The 5476-nt window shown below is 46.4% G+C and overlaps 1 protein-coding gene across 1 annotated transcript in view; it reads right to left on the reverse strand.

The window, feature by feature from the left end:
• Positions 1-5476, reverse strand: part of LOC130293770 (signal-regulatory protein gamma-like) — a 91365-nt gene that overhangs the window by 46544 nt on the left and 39345 nt on the right. The window lies entirely within an intron of this gene.

The raw sequence follows: 5476 nt of genomic DNA on the forward strand, positions 1-5476 counted from the left end.
TATTTCAGTATATCTGTAGCAGGAGAATAGTCAGAGAAGTATCATATATGTAGAGCTAGTAGTATCCAATCAGATGACAATACAGTGACCCCCCGTCCTACGATGGCCCCGACATACGATCATTTCAACATACGATCACTCTCAGAGGCAGCACCAACATGCGATGCTTTTGTATGTCGGGGCCATCGCATAAACGGCTATCCGGCAGCGCAGACTGCTTCAGCTGCCACCGGATAGCCGTTTACGGTGCCCCGTGTGGTCCGCTGATGATCACTTACCTGTCCTCGGGGCTCCGGCGCGTCCTCTTCGGGATCCCCTGCATAGTCGGCGCTCTCCTTCGTCGTCATCACGTCGCTGCGTACACCGTCCCGTCATCCAATAGGAGCGGCATGCATAGCGACGTGATGGCGGCAACGGAGAGCGCGGATGCCGGGGAAGCAGAGGCCTTGCCGGAGCGTCGGGGACACCCCGGGGACGCAGCGACAGTGATGGAAGGCGACATCCAGGGCAGCGGTGACGAGCGGTGACGGTCCGGAGCGGCGGGGACAGGTGAGTACAACTTTATCTAACAGTGGTCTTCAACCTGCGGACCTCCAGATGTTGCAAAAATACAACACCCAGCATGCCCGGACAGCCGTTGGCTGTCCGGGCATGCTGGATGTTGTAGTTTTGCAACATCTGGAGGTCCGCAGGTTGTAGACCACTGTCCTATACTTTGCATTGCACGGATCCCTCAACATGCGATGGTTTCAACAAACGATGGTCCATTTGGAACGGATTACCATGGTATGTTGAGGGACCATTGTATAGCCATGACATAATGTATACACCCAAATATATATATATATATTCAGCCGACCCACTAGAAGGAGATATATATACTTTTAAATAACCATATTTGTATATTTATGGATAGTAGACACAGGATAAACACGCCCACATTTATAAAGGACACACCCATCATTTGAGCAGAAGTGGCTCCAGAGAAAGTCAGGGGAATAGATGGAGAAACGGACGTAGGTCTCCAGGAAGTCCTCTACAGATGGCAATCTTAAAGGGGTATTCCAGGAAAAAACTTTTATATATATATATATATATATATATATATATATATATATATATATCAACTGGCTCCAGAAAGTAAAACAGATTTGTAAATTACTTCTATTAAAAAATCTTCATCCTTTCAGTACTTATGAGCTTATGAAGTTAAGGTTGTTCTTTTCTGTCTAAATCCTCTCTGATGACACTTGTCTTGGGAAACGCCCAGTTTAGAAGAGGATTGCTATGGGGATTTGCTTCTAAACTGGGCGTTTCCCGAGACACGTGTCATCAGAGAGCACTTAGACAGAAAAGAACAACCTTAACTTCAGAAGCTCATAAGTACTGAAAGGATGAAGATTTTTTAATAGAAGTAATTTACAAATCTGTTTAACTTTCTGGAGCCGGTTGATATATATATATATATATATATATATATATATATATATATATATATATAAAAAGTTTTTTCCTGGTTAACCCCTTTAAAAGGACATTTCAAGATGGATCCACCACACTGGATAAAGTACTAAGGAATAGCGTTGAGCGTGAATATTCGAAATGCGAAAATTTACCACGAATGACGTCACTTCGCGATTTAGCAAATATTTAAAATATAGTGATATATATTAGTAATGACGAGTATTCATTTTTTTCCGAATATGTGCGAATATGCAAATTAGAGACTATGCAAATATTCGCGAATATGCTAATATTTGAATGTGCGAATATCGGCACGTCCAGTCGGAGGACACTGATCACTCCCTTCTTTTAGGTGACAGATATCATCCAAAATGCGCACTTCATTACAAATTTTCGCTTGAAAACAAAAAAGACAACGAACATAGCAAATATGCAAATTTCGCAAACATAGGACGAATATTCATCCATATATTCACGAAATATCGCAAATTCGAATATGGCCCCCGCCGCTCATCACTACTAAGGAAGAAATCCCAGCTGGTGAGACGAGATTTACGGACATGCCTACATAACCCTCCTACATTATTTCCTTATACTGAGGACGACCTTTATATAAAGGTTTCTTGTTATGAACTGTCGGCCATGATGTCAAGAAGATTACAATACATTTATGTTTTTTATACAAACAAAGAGCTCCCTCTCTCCGTAGTCAGACCGGGTTATTATTTAGCGTTCCGGTTATATTTAACAATGTCACTAAATGATTGGGGGTTTTGTCTTGTTTGATAGATGAGACTCTATGGAGGAAGTTGGCCGCCGTCCACCCGTCTGCAGTATCAGGGCGAGATAAGCCGGTGCTTCTCCAGATGCTCAAAGCGAGAGGTGACCTGATTTTAGGTCTGCGTCAACAGGAAGTCCCTCACAACCATCGCCGGTTCTGTAGACGGGGACCTGGTTGGGTTTAGTTCCCCTTTAATAATGTGCAGAGCGCTTTTCCCTTTCTGTTTTGTCCAGTCTCTATACTGTCTCTTATATGGTTATCATGACTCCTGCCTATGAGGGTTCTCACCAGTGTTGTAGCTTTAGGGGTTGCAGCGGTCGCAGTCGTGACTGGGCCCCTAAGGCACACTAGGCTGATTACTCTTACTATGCTTTCCTGTATGCACTGTGGCACTGTACAGTCTCCTGTGTTTTCCTTCCTACTCAGTCTTTACACCTCTGAGGCCAACAAAGTGGAGGGAAGATACAGGACATTGATTGCCGTGTGGTGCACCAGGGCTTAAGTACAATCAATACCACTGCACCCCCCTTTAGTTACACCTCTGCCAAAGTGCCCCCCTTGTTTTGTCCAGTCTCTATACTGTCTCTTATATGGTTATCATGACTCCTGCCTATGAGGGTTCTCACCAGTGTTGTAGCTTTAGGGGTTGCAGCGGTCGCAGTCGTGACTGGGCCCCTAAGCCACACTAGGTTGATTACTTTTACTATGCTTTCCTGTATGCACTGTGGCACTGTGGTACGGTATTTTCCTTCCTACTCAGTCTTCACTCCTTAATGATGCCACTGTGCCCCCAGAGTTAATGATGCCACTGTGCCCCCAGAGTTAATGATGCCACTGTGCCCCCAGAGTTAATGATGCCACTGTGCCCCCAGAATTAATGATGCCACTGTGCCCCCAGAGTTAATGATGCCACTGTGCCCCCAGAGTTAATGATGCCACTGTGCCCCCAGAATTAATGATGCCTCTGTCCCCCCAGAGTTAATGATGCCACTGTGCCCCCAGAGTTAATGATGCCACTGTGCCCCCAGAGTTAATGATGCCACTGTGCCCCCAGAGTTAATTATGCCACTGTGCCCCCAGAGTTAATGATGCCACTGTGCCCCCAGAGTTAATTATGCCACTGTGCCCCCAGAGTTAATTATGCCACTGTGCCCCCAGAGTTAATGATGCCACGTGCCCCCAGAGTTAATAATGCCACTGTGCCCTCAGAGTTAATTATGCCTCTGTCCCCCCAGAGTTAATGATGCCACTGTGCCCCCAGAGTTAATGATGCCACTGTGCCCCCAGAGTTAATGATGCCACTGTGCCCCCAGAGTTAATGATGCCACTGTGCCCCCAGAGTTAATTATGCCGCTGTTCGCCCAGAATTAAGGATGCCCTGGTTCCCCTTCATGAACGTTGCCACTGTGACTGTCCAGCTGTTGCAAACTACAACTCCCATCGTGCACGGACAGAAGGTCATGATGGGAGTTGTAGTTCTACGACAACTAGAGAGTCACACAAGGAGGAACACAAATTTTTACCTTTGGCTCTACCCCAGGTCCCGCCCTGCTCCGCTGCTCTGCCCTCTTCTTGTCAGGCCTGGCCAGAGCGGATGATGCAGACAGTGCTAATCGCACAGGAGCATCACCGGGCAGGGAACACAGCGCTCCATCGCTCTGGGCAGGGGCTATTCATTTGTATGGGTGACTTAGAGAAACCTATGCAAATGAATGCGGGGAGATCCGGTGGGTGGTCCGGATGACTGGTGGCCGCGGTCCAGATCTTTACCATGTCCACCAGTTGAGTACCCCTGATATAGGACATTTATGGCCTTGTGGTGCACACTGTAACAGTAGGAGGTCAGACAGTAAGTGCACAGGACACAGAGAGTCATTATGACCTTCTGGGTGACACTGAGGGGCATTATTTTCTTAGGAGGGCACAGATAAGGCGGTATTATTTTGTGAGGTTGCACAGAGGGGGCACTATTACCTAGTGGGGAGGCAGAGGGGGATTATTTGCCTAGTTGGAGGGAGGCAGATAAGGAACTAGTACCTTCTGAGAACACTGAGGGGGCAATATTATCGGAGATACAAAAGGGGCACTATCTTCTGGGGGACACTGAGGGGGGCAATATTATCGGAGATACAAAAGGGGCACTATTATCTTCTGGGGGACACTGAGGGGGGCAATATTATCGGAGATACAAAAGGGGCACTATTATCTTCTGGGGGACACTGAGGGGGGCAATATTATCGGAGATACAAAAGGGGCACTATTATCTTCTGGGGGACACTGAGGGGGGCAATATTATCGGAGATACAAAAGGGGCACTATTATCTTCTGGGGGACACTGAGGGGGGCAATATTATCGAAGATACAAAAGGGGCACTATTATCTTCTGGGGGACACTGAGGGGGGCAATATTATCGGAGATACAAAAGGGGCACTATTATCTTCTGGGGGACACTGATGAGGCATTATTATAATGTACAGAACACAGAGGGGGCACCATTATCTTCTGGGGGACACTGAGGGGGGCAATATTATCTTGTGGGGGTCACAGATGAGGCATTATTATAATGTACAGAACACAGAGGGGGCACCATTATCTTCAGAGGGCATATCTAATAGGTTATAAATAAGTATTTGACCCCCGATGGATCAGCAAGATTTCTGGATCCCGGGTGTCTTTTATACAGGTAACGAGCTGAGATTAGGAGCACTAATTATTTCCTTATCTCAGCTTGTTACCTATCTATCAGATCCCCGTGGTCAGACATTTTATCTCCTATCCTTTGGATAGGGGATAAGATGTCTTAGGGCTGGATTACCCCTTTAAGAGAGTGCTCCTAATCTCAGCTCCTTACCTTTATATAAATCATCTGGGAGCCAGAAACCTTCCTTATTGATTGGGGAATCAAATACTTATTCCTGACTTGTGAAATGTGTTTCTCTGGATTTTTTGTCGTTATTCCTTCTCTCGCTGTCCAAATAAACCGACCATTGGAATTATAGACCGATCGTTTCTTCTGTCAGTGGGAAAACGTACAAGATCAGCAGGGGGATCAAGTACTTTTTTCCTTCGCTGTATGCAGCAGTGTGGAACAGGTGGGAGGGAACAGCAGAGGAAGACCTGTTGTAGTTTGGCAGCAGTGGAGGAGCGAGCTGTCTGGATTGGTTCTCCAAGTCCTATTCCAATTCTGAAGGGGTTAATGATGCGCTGCGCCGGTCTCTAACCGTGCAGAG

The sequence above is a fragment of the Hyla sarda genome, chromosome 10 (assembly GCF_029499605.1).
Source record: "Hyla sarda isolate aHylSar1 chromosome 10, aHylSar1.hap1, whole genome shotgun sequence".
Lineage (NCBI taxonomy): Eukaryota > Metazoa > Chordata > Amphibia > Anura > Hylidae > Hyla > Hyla sarda.